Consider the following 16,835-nt stretch of genomic DNA (forward strand, 5'->3'; position numbering starts at 1 on the left):
CAGAGTTGCTTCTAATGTACCAAAGCTGGACTTAGACATAATTTCACTCTCACAACATTATGGCTGGTTGGAGACAGTCCGAACCACAAGTACCGGGTCCATGGTTCTGGGCATATACTGGGGGGACGGGGACGACTCCCATTAACCCCTGACTATACCGGGGATACGCTTATCACAATGCCTTTCTGGTCTGTGCTGAAGCAGGGCATTCTGGCAGCCAAGTGGCTTGACCTTTATTAGTGAGCCTGGTTACCCCCTCTCGGAACCACAGACTTAGAAATCGCCAGCTCATATACAGTGCATAAAATATATTTATATATATACCCTTATACACCATTTTAATAAAAAATATCACAAAATTCTTCTAAGTCCCTGGGGAAGAGTGAAAGACGCGCACGTTCATTTTCAGAGCTCCTAGACCTTCCTATAAGAAGTTAGCCAAAAAGTAGCTTCGAAAAACGCTTAGGTTAAGTTTCAGAGTTGCTTCTAATGTACCAAAGCTGGACTTAGACATAATTTCACTCTCACAACATTATGGCTGGTTGGAGACAGTCCGAACCACAAGTACCGGGTCCATGGTTCTGGGCGTATACTGGGGGGACGGGGACGACTCCCATTAACCCCTGACTATACCGGGGATACGCTTATCACAATGCCTTTCTGGTCTGTGCTGAAGCAGGGCATTCTGGCAGCCAAGTGGCTTGACCTTTATTAGTGAGCCTGGTTACCCCCTCTCGGAACCACAGACTTAGAAATCGCCAGCTCATATACAGTGCATAAAATATATTTATATATATACCCTTATAGCACATTTTAATAAAAAAATATCACAAAATTCTTCTAAGTCCCTCGGGAAGAGTTAAAGACGCGCACGTTCAATTTCAGAGCTCCTAGACCTTCCTATAAGAAGTTAGCCAAAAAGTAGCTTCGAAAAACGCTTAGGTTAAGTTTCAGTGTTGCTTCTAATGTACCAAAGCTGGACTTAGACATAATTTCACTCTCACAACATTATGGCTGGTTGGAGACAGTCCGAACCACAAGTACCGGGTCCATGGTTCTGGGCGTATACTGGGGGGACGGGGGGGACTCCCATTAACCCCTGACTATACCGGGGATACGCTTATCACAATGCCTTTCTGGTCTGTGCTGAAGCAGGGCATTCTGGCAGCCAAGTGGCTTGACCTTTATTAGTGAGCCTGGTTACTCCCTCTCGGAACTACAGACTTAGAAATCGCCAGCTCATATACAGTGCATAAATTATATTTATATATATACCCTTATACACCATTTTAATAAAAAATATCACAAAATTCTTCTAAGTCCCTGGGGAAGAGTGAAAGACGCGCACGTTCATTTTCAGAGCTCCTAGACCTTCCTATAAGAAGTTAGCCAAAAAGTAGCTTCGAAAAACGCTTAGGTTAAGTTTCAGAGTTGCTTCTAATGTACCAAAGCTGGACTTAGACATAATTTCACTCTCACAACATTATGGCTGGTTGGAGACAGTCCGAACCACAAGTACCGGGTCCATGGTTCTGGGCATATACTGGGGGGACGGGGACGACTCCCATTAACCCCTGACTATACCGGGGATACGCTTATCACAATGCCTTTCTGGTCTGTGCTGAAGCAGGGCATTCTGGCAGCCAAGTGGCTTGACCTTTATTAGTGAGCCTGGTTACCCCCTCTCGGAACCACAGACTTAGAAATCGCCAGCTCATATACAGTGCATAAAATATATTTATATATATACCCTTATACACCATTTTAATAAAAAATATCACAAAATTCTTCTAAGTCCCTGGGGAAGAGTGAAAGACGCGCACGTTAATTTTCAGAGCTCCTAGACCTTCCTATAAGAAGTTAGCCAAAAAGTAGCTTCGAAAAACGCTTAGGTTAAGTTTCAGAGTTGCTTCTAATGTACCAAAGCTGGACTTAGACATAATTTCACTCTCACAACATTATGGCTGGTTGGAGACAGTCCGAACCACAAGTACCGGGTCCATGGTTCTGGGCGTATACTGGGGGGACGGGGACGACTCCCATTAACCCCTGACTATACCGGGGATACGCTTATCACAATGCCTTTCTGGTCTGTGCTGAAGCAGGGCATTCTGGCAGCCAATTGGCTTGACCTTTATTAGTGAGCCTGGTTACTCCCTCTCGGAACTACAGACTTAGAAATCGCCAGCTCATATACAGTGCATAAATTATATTTATATATATACCCTTATACACCATTTTAATAAAAAATATCACAAAATTCTTCTAAGTCCCTCGGGAAGAGTGAAAGACGCGCACGTTCATTTTCAGAGCTCCTAGACCTTCCTATAAGAAGTTAGCCAAAAAGTAGCTTCGAAAAACGCTTAGGTTAAGTTTCAGAGTTGCTTCTAATGTACCAAAGCTGGACTTAGACATAATTTCACTCTCACAACATTATGGCTGGTTGGAGACAGTCCGAACCACAAGTACCGGGTCCATGGTAATGGGCGTATACTTTGGGGATGGGGACGACTCCCATTAACCCCTGACTATACCGGGGATACGCTTATCACAATGCCTTTCTGGTCTGTGCTGAAGCAGGGCATTCTGGCAGCCAAGTGGCTTGACCTTTATTAGTGAGCCTGGTTACCCCCTCTCGGAACCACAGACTTAGAAATCGCCAGCTCATATACAGTGCATAAAATATATTTATATATATACCCTTATACAACATTTTAATAAAAAAATATCACAAAATTCTTCTAAGTCCCTCGGGAAGAGATAAAGACGCGCACGTTCAATTTCAGAGCTCCTAGACCTTCCTATAAGAAGTTAGCCAAAAAGTAGCTTCGAAAAACGCTTAGGTTAAGTTTCAGAGTTGCTTCTAATGTACCAAAGCTGGACTTAGACATAATTTCACTCTCACAACATTATAACTGGTTGGAGACAGTCCGAACCACAAGTACCGGGTCCATGGTAATGGGCGTATACTGGGGGGACGGGGACGACTCCCATTAACCCCTGACTATACCGGGGATACGCTTATCACAATGCCTTTCTGGTCTGTGCTGAAGCAGGGCATTCTGGCAGCCAAGTGGCTTGACCTTTATTAGTGAGCCTGGTTACCCCCTCTCGGAACCACAGACTTAGAAATCGCCAGCTCATATACAGTGCATAAAATATATTTATATATATACCCTTATACACCATTTTAATAAAAAAATATCACAAAATTCTTCTAAGTCCCTCGGGAAGAGTGAAAGACGCGCACGTTCATTTTCAGAGCTCCTAGACCTTCCTATAAGAAGTTAGCCAAAAAGTAGCTTCGAAAAACGCTTAGGTTAAGTTTCAGAGTTGCTTCTAATGTACCAAAGCTGGACTTAGACATAATTTCACTCTCACAACATTATGGCTGGTTGGAGACAGTCCGAACCACAAGTACCGGGTCCATGGTTCTGGGCATATACTGGGGGGACGGGGACGACTCCCATTAACCCCTGACTATACCGGGGATACGCTTATCACAATGCCTTTCTGGTCTGTGCTGAAGCAGGGCATTCTGGCAGCCAAGTGGCTTGACCTTTATTAGTGAGCCTGGTTACCCCCTCTCGGAACCACAGACTTAGAAATCGCCAGCTCATATACAGTGCATAAAATATATTTATATATATACCCTTATACAACATTTTAATAAAAAAATATCACAAAATTCTTCTAAGTCCCTCGGGAAGAGTTAAAGACGCGCACGTTCAATTTCAGAGCTCCTAGACCTTCCTATAAGAAGTTAGCCAAAAAGTAGCTTCGAAAAACGCTTAGGTTAAGTTTCAGAGTTGCTTCTAATGTACCAAAGCTGGACTTAGACATAATTTCACTCTCACAACATTATGGCTGGTTGGAGACAGTCCGAACCACAAGTACCGGGTCCATGGTTCTGGGCGTATACTGGGGGGACGGGGACGACTCCCATTAACCCCTGACTATACCGGGGATACGCTAATCACAATGCCTTTCTGGTCTGTGCTGAAGCAGGGCATTCTGGCAGCCAAGTGGCTTGACCTTTATTAGTGAGCCTGGTTACTCCCTCTCGGAACTACAGACTTAGAAATCGCCAGCTCATATACAGTGCATAAATTATATTTATATATATACCCTTATACACCATTTTAATAAAAAATATCACAAAATTCTTCTAAGTCCCTGAGGAAGAGTGAAAGACGCGCACGTTCATTTCCAGAGCTCCTAGACCTCCCTATAAGAAGTTAGCCAAAAAGTAGCTTCGAAAAACGCTTAGGTTAAGTTTCAGGGTTGCTTCTAATGTACCAAAGCTGGACTTAGACATAATTTCACTCTCACAACATTATGGCTGGTTGGAGACAGTCCGAACCACAAGTACCGGGTCCATGGTTCTGGGCATATACTGGGGGGACGGGGACGACTCCCATTAACCCCTGACTATACCGGGGATACGCTTATCACAATGCCTTTCTGGTCTGTGCTGAAGCAGGGCATTCTGGCAGCCAAGTGGCTTGACCTTTATTAGTGAGCCTGGTTACCCCCTCTCGGAACCACAGACTTAGAAATCGCCAGCTCATATACAGTGCATAAAATATATTTATATATATACCCTTATACACCATTTTAATAAAAAATATCACAAAATTCTTCTAAGTCCCTGGGGAAGAGTGAAAGACGCGCACGTTAATTTTCAGAGCTCCTAGACCTTCCTATAAGAAGTTAGCCAAAAAGTAGCTTCGAAGAACGCTTAGGTTAAGTTTCAGAGTTGCTTCTAATGTACCAAAGCTGGACTTAGACATAATTTCACTCTCACAACATTATGGCTGGTTGGAGACAGTCCGAACCACAAGTACCGGGTCCATGGTTCTGGGCGTATACTGGGGGGACGGGGACGACTCCCATTAACCCCTGACTATACCGGGGATACGCTTATCACAATGCCTTTCTGGTCTGTGCTGAAGCAGGGCATTCTGGCAGCCAATTGGCTTGACCTTTATTAGTGAGCCTGGTTACTCCCTCTCGGAACTACAGACTTAGAAATCGCCAGCTCATATACAGTGCATAAATTATATTTATATATATACCCTTATACACCATTTTAATAAAAAATATCACAAAATTCTTCTAAGTCCCTCGGGAAGAGTGAAAGACGCGCACGTTCATTTTCAGAGCTCCTAGACCTTCCTATAAGAAGTTAGCCAAAAAGTAGCTTCGAAAAACGCTTAGGTTAAGTTTCAGAGTTGCTTCTAATGTACCAAAGCTGGACTTAGACATAATTTCACTCTCACAACATTATGGCTGGTTGGAGACAGTCCGAACCACAAGTACCGGGTCCATGGTAATGGGCGTATACTTTGGGGATGGGGACGACTCCCATTAACCCCTGACTATACCGGGGATACGCTTATCACAATGCCTTTCTGGTCTGTGCTGAAGCAGGGCATTCTGGCAGCCAAGTGGCTTGACCTTTATTAGTGAGCCTGGTTACCCCCTCTCGGAACCACAGACTTAGAAATCGCCAGCTCATATACAGTGCATAAAATATATTTATATATATACCCTTATACACCATTTTAATAAAAAAATATCACAAAATTCTTCTAAGTCCCTCGGGAAGAGTGAAAGACGCGCACGTTCATTTTCAGAGCTCCTAGACCTTCCTATAAGAAGTTAGCCAAAAAGTAGCTTCGAAAAACGCTTAGGTTAAGATTCAGAGTTGCTTCTAATGTACCAAAGCTGGACTTAGACATAATTTCACTCTCACAACATTATGGCTGGTTGGAGACAGTCCGAACCACAAGTACCGGGTCCATGGTTCTGGGCATATACTGGGGGGACGGGGACGACTCCCATTAACCCCTGACTATACCGGGGATACGCTTATCACAATGCCTTTCTGGTCTGTGCTGAAGCAGGGCATTCTGGCAGCCAAGTGGCTTGACCTTTATTAGTGAGCCTGGTTACTCCCTCTCGGAACTACAGACTTAGAAATCGCCAGCTCATATACAGTGCATAAATTATATTTATATATATACCCTTATACACCATTTTAATAAAAAATATCACAAAATTCTTCTAAGTCCCTGAGGAAGAGTGAAAGACGCGCACGTTCATTTTCAGAGCTCCTATACCTTCCTATAAGAAGTTAGCCAAAAAGTAGCTTCGAAAAACGCTTAGGTTAAGTTTCAGAGTTGCTTCTAATGTACCAAAGCTGGACTTAGACATAATTTCACTCTCACAACATTATGGCTGGTTGGAGACAGTCCGAACCACAAGTACCGGGTCCATGGTAATGGGCGTATACTTTGGGGATGGGGACGACTCCCATTAACCCCTGACTATACCGGGGATACGCTTATCACAATGCCTTTCTGGTCTGTGCTGAAGCAGGGCATTCTGGCAGCCAAGTGGCTTGACCTTTATTAGTGAGCCTGGTTACCCCCTCTCGGAACCACAGACTTAGAAATCGCCAGCTCATATACAGTGCATAAAATATATTTATATATATACCCTTATACACCATTTTAATAAAAAAATATCACAAAATTCTTCTAAGTCCCTCGGGAAGAGTGAAAGACGCGCACGTTCATTTTCAGAGCTCCTAGACCTTCCTATAAGAAGTTAGCCAAAAAGTAGCTTCGAAAAACGCTTAGGTTAAGTTTCAGAGTTGCTTCTAATGTACCAAAGCTGGACTTAGACATAATTTCACTCTCACAACATTATGGCTGGTTGGAGACAGTCCGAACCACAAGTACCGGGTCCATGGTTCTGGGCATATACTGGGGGGACGGGGACGACTCCCATTAACCCCTGACTATACCGGGGATACGCTTATCACAATGCCTTTCTGGTCTGTGCTGAAGCAGGGCATTCTGGCAGCCAAGTGGCTTGACCTTTATTAGTGAGCCTGGTTACCCCCTCTCGGAACCACAGACTTAGAAATCGCCAGCTCATATACAGTGCATAAAATATATTTATATATATACCCTTATACAACATTTTAATAAAAAAATATCACAAAATTCTTCTAAGTCCCTCGGGAAGAGTGAAAGACGCGCACGTTCAATTTCAGAGCTCCTAGACCTTCCTATAAGAAGTTAGCCAAAAAGTAGCTTCGAAAAACGCTTAGGTTAAGTTTCAGAGTTGCTTCTAATGTACCAAAGCTGGACTTAGACATAATTTCACTCTCACAACATTATGGCTGGTTGGAGACAGTCCGAACCACAAGTACCGGGTCCATGGTTCTGGGCGTATACTGGGGGGACGGGGACGACTCCCATTAACCCCTGACTATACCGGGGATACGCTTATCACAATGCCTTTCTGGTCTGTGCTGAAGCAGGGCATTCTGGCAGCCAAGTGGCTTGACCTTTATTAGTGAGCCTGGTTACTCCCTCTCGGAACTACAGACTTAGAAATCGCCAGCTCATATACAGTGCATAAATTATATTTATATATATACCCTTATACACCATTTTAATAAAAAATATCACAAAATTCTTCTAAGTCCCTGAGGAAGAGTGAAAGACGCGCACGTTCATTTCCAGAGCTCCTAGACCTCCCTATAAGAAGTTAGCCAAAAAGTAGCTTCGAAAAACGCTTAGGTTAAGTTTCAGGGTTGCTTCTAATGTACCAAAGCTGGACTTAGACATAATTTCACTCTCACAACATTATGGCTGGTTGGAGACAGTCCGAACCACAAGTACCGAAGCCATGGTTCTGGGCATATACTGGGGGGACGGGGACGACTCCCATTAACCCCTGACTATACCGGGGATACGCTTATCACAATGCCTTTCTGGTATGTGCTGAAGCAGGGCATTCTGGCAGCCAAGTGTCTTGACCTTTATTAGTGAGCCTGGTTACCCCCTCTCGGAACCACAGACTTAGAAATCGCCAGCTCATATACAGTGCATAAAATATATTTATATATATACCCTTATAGCACATTTTAATAAAAAAATATCACAAAATTCTTCTAAGTCCCTGGGGAAGAGTGAAAGACGCGCACGTTCATTTCCAGAGCTCCTAGACCTCCCTATAAGAAGTTAGCCAAAAAGTAGCTTCGAAAAACGCTTAGGTTAAGTTTCAGAGTTGCTTCTAATGTACCAAAGCTGGACTTAGACATAATTTCACTCTCACAACATTATGGCTGGTTGGAGACAGTCCGAACCACAAGTACCGGGTCCATGGTTCTGGGCATATACTGGGGGGACGGGGACGACTCCCATTAACCCCTGACTATACCGGGGATACGCTTATCACAATGCCTTTCTGGTCTGTGCTGAAGCAGGGCATTCTGGCAGCCAAGTGGCTTGACCTTTATTAGTGAGCCTGGTTACCCCCTCTCGGAACCACAGACTTAGAAATCGCCAGCTCATATACAGTGCATAAAATATATTTATATATATACCCTTATAGCACATTTTAATAAAAAAATATCACAAAATTCTTCTAAGTCCCTCGGGAAGAGTTAAAGACGCGCACGTTCAATTTCAGAGCTCCTAGACCTTCCTATAAGAAGTTAGCCAAAAAGTAGCTTCGAAAAACGCTTAGGTTAAGTTTCAGAGTTGCTTCTAATGTACCAAAGCTGGACTTAGACATAATTTCACTCTCACAACATTATGGCTGGTTGGAGACAGTCCGAACCACAAGTACCGGGTCCATGGTTCTGGGCGTATACTGGGGGGACGGGGACGACTCCCATTAACCCCTGACTATACCGGGGATACGCTTATCACAATGCCTTTCTGGTCTGTGCTGAAGCAGGGCATTCTGGCAGCCAAGTGGCTTGACCTTTATTAGTGAGCCTGGTTACCCCCTCTCGGAACCACAGACTTAGAAATCGCCAGCTCATATACAGTGCATAAAATATATTTATATATATACCCTTATAGCACATTTTAATAAAAAAATATCACAAAATTCTTCTAAGTCCCTCGGGAAGAGTTAAAGACGCGCACGTTCAATTTCAGAGCTCCTAGACCTTCCTATAAGAAGTTAGCCAAAAAGTAGCTTCGAAAAACGCTTAGGTTAAGTTTCAGAGTTGCTTCTAATGTACCAAAGCTGGACTTAGACATAATTTCACTCTCACAACATTATGGCTGGTTGGAGACAGTCCGAACCACAAGTACCGGGTCCATGGTTCTGGGCATATACTGGGGGGACGGGGACGACTCCCATTAACCCCTGACTATACCGGGGATACGCTTATCACAATGCCTTTCTGGTCTGTGCTGAAGCAGGGCATTCTGGCAGCCAAGTGGCTTGACCTTTATTAGTGAGCCTGGTTACCCCCTCTCGGAACCACAGACTTAGAAATCGCCAGCTCATATACAGTGCATAAAATATATTTATATATATACCCTTATAGCACATTTTAATAAAAAAATATCACAAAATTCTTCTAAGTCCCTCGGGAAGAGTTAAAGACGCGCACGTTCAATTTCAGAGCTCCTAGACCTTCCTATAAGAAGTTAGCCAAAAAGTAGCTTCGAAAAACGCTTAGGTTAAGTTTCAGAGTTGCTTCTAATGTACCAAAGCTGGACTTAGACATAATTTCACTCTCACAACATTATGGCTGGTTGGAGACAGTCCGAACCACAAGTACCGGGTCCATGGTTCTGGGCATATACTGGGGGGACGGGGACGACTCCCATTAACCCCTGACTATACCGGGGATACGCTTATCACAATGCCTTTCTGGTCTGTGCTGAAGCAGGGCATTCTGGCAGCCAAGTGGCTTGACCTTTATTAGTGAGCCTGGTTACCCCCTCTCGGAACCACAGACTTAGAAATCGCCAGCTCATATACAGTGCATAAAATATATTTATATATATACCCTTATACACCATTTTAATAAAAAATATCACAAAATTCTTCTAAGTCCCTGGGGAAGAGTGAAAGACGCGCACGTTAATTTTCAGAGCTCCTAGACCTTCCTATAAGAAGTTAGCCAAAAAGTAGCTTCGAAGAACGCTTAGGTTAAGTTTCAGAGTTGCTTCTAATGTACCAAAGCTGGACTTAGACATAATTTCACTCTCACAACATTATGGCTGGTTGGAGACAGTCCGAACCACAAGTACCGGGTCCATGGTTCTGGGCGTATACTGGGGGGACGGGGACGACTCCCATTAACCCCTGACTATACCGGGGATACGCTTATCACAATGCCTTTCTGGTCTGTGCTGAAGCAGGGCATTCTGGCAGCCAATTGGCTTGACCTTTATTAGTGAGCCTGGTTACTCCCTCTCGGAACTACAGACTTAGAAATCGCCAGCTCATATACAGTGCATAAATTATATTTATATATATACCCTTATACACCATTTTAATAAAAAATATCACAAAATTCTTCTAAGTCCCTCGGGAAGAGTGAAAGACGCGCACGTTCATTTTCAGAGCTCCTAGACCTTCCTATAAGAAGTTAGCCAAAAAGTAGCTTCGAAAAACGCTTAGGTTAAGTTTCAGAGTTGCTTCTAATGTACCAAAGCTGGACTTAGACATAATTTCACTCTCACAACATTATGGCTGGTTGGAGACAGTCCGAACCACAAGTACCGGGTCCATGGTAATGGGCGTATACTTTGGGGATGGGGACGACTCCCATTAACCCCTGACTATACCGGGGATACGCTTATCACAATGCCTTTCTGGTCTGTGCTGAAGCAGGGCATTCTGGCAGCCAAGTGGCTTGACCTTTATTAGTGAGCCTGGTTACCCCCTCTCGGAACCACAGACTTAGAAATCGCCAGCTCATATACAGTGCATAAAATATATTTATATATATACCCTTATACACCATTTTAATAAAAAAATATCACAAAATTCTTCTAAGTCCCTCGGGAAGAGTGAAAGACGCGCACGTTCATTTTCAGAGCTCCTAGACCTTCCTATAAGAAGTTAGCCAAAAAGTAGCTTCGAAAAACGCTTAGGTTAAGATTCAGAGTTGCTTCTAATGTACCAAAGCTGGACTTAGACATAATTTCACTCTCACAACATTATGGCTGGTTGGAGACAGTCCGAACCACAAGTACCGGGTCCATGGTTCTGGGCATATACTGGGGGGACGGGGACGACTCCCATTAACCCCTGACTATACCGGGGATACGCTTATCACAATGCCTTTCTGGTCTGTGCTGAAGCAGGGCATTCTGGCAGCCAAGTGGCTTGACCTTTATTAGTGAGCCTGGTTACTCCCTCTCGGAACTACAGACTTAGAAATCGCCAGCTCATATACAGTGCATAAATTATATTTATATATATACCCTTATACACCATTTTAATAAAAAATATCACAAAATTCTTCTAAGTCCCTGAGGAAGAGTGAAAGACGCGCACGTTCATTTTCAGAGCTCCTATACCTTCCTATAAGAAGTTAGCCAAAAAGTAGCTTCGAAAAACGCTTAGGTTAAGTTTCAGAGTTGCTTCTAATGTACCAAAGCTGGACTTAGACATAATTTCACTCTCACAACATTATGGCTGGTTGGAGACAGTCCGAACCACAAGTACCGGGTCCATGGTAATGGGCGTATACTTTGGGGATGGGGACGACTCCCATTAACCCCTGACTATACCGGGGATACGCTTATCACAATGCCTTTCTGGTCTGTGCTGAAGCAGGGCATTCTGGCAGCCAAGTGGCTTGACCTTTATTAGTGAGCCTGGTTACCCCCTCTCGGAACCACAGACTTAGAAATCGCCAGCTCATATACAGTGCATAAAATATATTTATATATATACCCTTATACACCATTTTAATAAAAAAATATCACAAAATTCTTCTAAGTCCCTCGGGAAGAGTGAAAGACGCGCACGTTCATTTTCAGAGCTCCTAGACCTTCCTATAAGAAGTTAGCCAAAAAGTAGCTTCGAAAAACGCTTAGGTTAAGTTTCAGAGTTGCTTCTAATGTACCAAAGCTGGACTTAGACATAATTTCACTCTCACAACATTATGGCTGGTTGGAGACAGTCCGAACCACAAGTACCGGGTCCATGGTTCTGGGCATATACTGGGGGGACGGGGACGACTCCCATTAACCCCTGACTATACCGGGGATACGCTTATCACAATGCCTTTCTGGTCTGTGCTGAAGCAGGGCATTCTGGCAGCCAAGTGGCTTGACCTTTATTAGTGAGCCTGGTTACCCCCTCTCGGAACCACAGACTTAGAAATCGCCAGCTCATATACAGTGCATAAAATATATTTATATATATACCCTTATACAACATTTTAATAAAAAAATATCACAAAATTCTTCTAAGTCCCTCGGGAAGAGTGAAAGACGCGCACGTTCAATTTCAGAGCTCCTAGACCTTCCTATAAGAAGTTAGCCAAAAAGTAGCTTCGAAAAACGCTTAGGTTAAGTTTCAGAGTTGCTTCTAATGTACCAAAGCTGGACTTAGACATAATTTCACTCTCACAACATTATGGCTGGTTGGAGACAGTCCGAACCACAAGTACCGGGTCCATGGTTCTGGGCGTATACTGGGGGGACGGGGACGACTCCCATTAACCCCTGACTATACCGGGGATACGCTTATCACAATGCCTTTCTGGTCTGTGCTGAAGCAGGGCATTCTGGCAGCCAAGTGGCTTGACCTTTATTAGTGAGCCTGGTTACTCCCTCTCGGAACTACAGACTTAGAAATCGCCAGCTCATATACAGTGCATAAATTATATTTATATATATACCCTTATACACCATTTTAATAAAAAATATCACAAAATTCTTCTAAGTCCCTGAGGAAGAGTGAAAGACGCGCACGTTCATTTCCAGAGCTCCTAGACCTCCCTATAAGAAGTTAGCCAAAAAGTAGCTTCGAAAAACGCTTAGGTTAAGTTTCAGGGTTGCTTCTAATGTACCAAAGCTGGACTTAGACATAATTTCACTCTCACAACATTATGGCTGGTTGGAGACAGTCCGAACCACAAGTACCGAAGCCATGGTTCTGGGCATATACTGGGGGGACGGGGACGACTCCCATTAACCCCTGACTATACCGGGGATACGCTTATCACAATGCCTTTCTGGTATGTGCTGAAGCAGGGCATTCTGGCAGCCAAGTGTCTTGACCTTTATTAGTGAGCCTGGTTACCCCCTCTCGGAACCACAGACTTAGAAATCGCCAGCTCATATACAGTGCATAAAATATATTTATATATATACCCTTATAGCACATTTTAATAAAAAAATATCACAAAATTCTTCTAAGTCCCTGGGGAAGAGTGAAAGACGCGCACGTTCATTTCCAGAGCTCCTAGACCTCCCTATAAGAAGTTAGCCAAAAAGTAGCTTCGAAAAACGCTTAGGTTAAGTTTCAGAGTTGCTTCTAATGTACCAAAGCTGGACTTAGACATAATTTCACTCTCACAACATTATGGCTGGTTGGAGACAGTCCGAACCACAAGTACCGGGTCCATGGTTCTGGGCATATACTGGGGGGACGGGGACGACTCCCATTAACCCCTGACTATACCGGGGATACGCTTATCACAATGCCTTTCTGGTCTGTGCTGAAGCAGGGCATTCTGGCAGCCAAGTGGCTTGACCTTTATTAGTGAGCCTGGTTACCCCCTCTCGGAACCACAGACTTAGAAATCGCCAGCTCATATACAGTGCATAAAATATATTTATATATATACCCTTATAGCACATTTTAATAAAAAAATATCACAAAATTCTTCTAAGTCCCTCGGGAAGAGTTAAAGACGCGCACGTTCAATTTCAGAGCTCCTAGACCTTCCTATAAGAAGTTAGCCAAAAAGTAGCTTCGAAAAACGCTTAGGTTAAGTTTCAGAGTTGCTTCTAATGTACCAAAGCTGGACTTAGACATAATTTCACTCTCACAACATTATGGCTGGTTGGAGACAGTCCGAACCACAAGTACCGGGTCCATGGTTCTGGGCGTATACTGGGGGGACGGGGACGACTCCCATTAACCCCTGACTATACCGGGGATACGCTTATCACAATGCCTTTCTGGTCTGTGCTGAAGCAGGGCATTCTGGCAGCCAAGTGGCTTGACCTTTATTAGTGAGCCTGGTTACCCCCTCTCGGAACCACAGACTTAGAAATCGCCAGCTCATATACAGTGCATAAAATATATTTATATATATACCCTTATAGCACATTTTAATAAAAAAATATCACAAAATTCTTCTAAGTCCCTCGGGAAGAGTTAAAGACGCGCACGTTCAATTTCAGAGCTCCTAGACCTTCCTATAAGAAGTTAGCCAAAAAGTAGCTTCGAAAAACGCTTAGGTTAAGTTTCAGAGTTGCTTCTAATGTACCAAAGCTGGACTTAGACATAATTTCACTCTCACAACATTATGGCTGGTTGGAGACAGTCCGAACCACAAGTACCGGGTCCATGGTTCTGGGCATATACTGGGGGGACGGGGACGACTCCCATTAACCCCTGACTATACCGGGGATACGCTTATCACAATGCCTTTCTGGTCTGTGCTGAAGCAGGGCATTCTGGCAGCCAAGTGGCTTGACCTTTATTAGTGAGCCTGGTTACCCCCTCTCGGAACCACAGACTTAGAAATCGCCAGCTCATATACAGTGCATAAAATATATTTATATATATACCCTTATAGCACATTTTAATAAAAAAATATCACAAAATTCTTCTAAGTCCCTCGGGAAGAGTTAAAGACGCGCACGTTCAATTTCAGAGCTCCTAGACCTTCCTATAAGAAGTTAGCCAAAAAGTAGCTTCGAAAAACGCTTAGGTTAAGTTTCAGAGTTGCTTCTAATGTACCAAAGCTGGACTTAGACATAATTTCACTCTCACAACATTATGGCTGGTTGGAGACAGTCCGAACCACAAGTACCGGGTCCATGGTTCTGGGCATATACTGGGGGGACGGGGACGACTCCCATTAACCCCTGACTATACCGGGGATACGCTTATCACAATGCCTTTCTGGTCTGTGCTGAAGCAGGGCATTCTGGCAGCCAAGTGGCTTGACCTTTATTAGTGAGCCTGGTTACCCCCTCTCGGAACCACAGACTTAGAAATCGCCAGCTCATATACAGTGCATAAAATATATTTATATATATACCCTTATAGCACATTTTAATAAAAAAATATCACAAAATTCTTCTAAGTCCCTCGGGAAGAGTTAAAGACGCGCACGTTCAATTTCAGAGCTCCTAGACCTTCCTATAAGAAGTTAGCCAAAAAGTAGCTTCGAAAAACGCTTAGGTTAAGTTTCAGAGTTGCTTCTAATGTACCAAAGCTGGACTTAGACATAATTTCACTCTCACAACATTATGGCTGGTTGGAGACAGTCCGAACCACAAGTACCGGGTCCATGGTTCTGGGCATATACTGGGGGGACGGGGACGACTCCCATTAACCCCTGACTATACCGGGGATACGCTTATCACAATGCCTTTCTGGTCTGTGCTGAAGCAGGGCATTCTGGCAGCCAAGTGGCTTGACCTTTATTAGTGAGCCTGGTTACCCCCTCTCGGAACCACAGACTTAGAAATCGCCAGCTCATATACAGTGCATAAAATATATTTATATATATACCCTTATAGCACATTTTAATAAAAAAATATCACAAAATTCTTCTAAGTCCCTCGGGAAGAGTTAAAGACGCGCACGTTCAATTTCAGAGCTCCTAGACCTTCCTATAAGAAGTTAGCCAAAAAGTAGCTTCGAAAAACGCTTAGGTTAAGTTTCAGAGTTGCTTCTAATGTACCAAAGCTGGACTTAGACATAATTTCACTCTCACAACATTATGGCTGGTTGGAGACAGTCCGAACCACAAGTACCGGGTCCATGGTTCTGGGCATATACTGGGGGGACGGGGACGACTCCCATTAACCCCTGACTATACCGGGGATACGCTTATCACAATGCCTTTCTGGTCTGTGCTGAAGCAGGGCATTCTGGCAGCCAAGTGGCTTGACCTTTATTAGTGAGCCTGGTTACCCCCTCTCGGAACCACAGACTTAGAAATCGCCAGCTCATATACAGTGCATAAAATATATTTATATATATACCCTTATACACCATTTTAATAAAAAATATCACAAAATTCTTCTAAGTCCCTGAGGAAGAGTGAAAGACGCGCACGTTCATTTCCAGAGCTCCTAGACCTCCCTATAAGAAGTTAGCCAAAAAGTAGCTTCGAAAAACGCTTAGGTTAAGTTTCAGGGTTGCTTCTAATGTACCAAAGCTGGACTTAGACATAATTTCACTCTCACAACATTATGGCTGGTTGGAGACAATCCGAACCACAAGTACCGAAGCCATGGTTCTGGGCATATACTGGGGGGACGGGGACGACTCCCATTAACCCCTGACTATACCGGGGATACGCTTATCACAATGCCTTTCTGGTCTGTGCTGAAGCAGGGCATTCTGGCAGCCAAGTGTCTTGACCTTTATTAGTGAGCCTGGTTACCCCCTCTCGGAACCACAGACTTAGAAATCGCCAGCTCATATACAGTGCATAAAATATATTTATATATATACCCTTATAGCACATTTTAATAAAAAAATATCACAAAATTCTTCTAAGTCCCTCGGGAAGAGTTAAAGACGCGCACGTTCAATTTCAGAGCTCCTAGACCTTCCTATAAGAAGTTAGCCAAAAAGTAGCTTCGAAAAACGCTTAGGTTAAGTTTCAGAGTTGCTTCTAATGTACAAAAGCTGGACTTAGACATAATTTCACTCTCACAACATTATGGCTGGTTGGAGACAGTCCGAACCACAAGTACCGGGTCCATGGTTCTGGGCATATACTGGGGGGACGGGGACGACTCCCATTAACCCCTGACTATACCGGGGATACGCTTATCACAATGCCTTTCTGG

This window comes from Ascaphus truei, chromosome 3 (assembly GCF_040206685.1).
Source record: "Ascaphus truei isolate aAscTru1 chromosome 3, aAscTru1.hap1, whole genome shotgun sequence".
Lineage (NCBI taxonomy): Eukaryota > Metazoa > Chordata > Amphibia > Anura > Ascaphidae > Ascaphus > Ascaphus truei.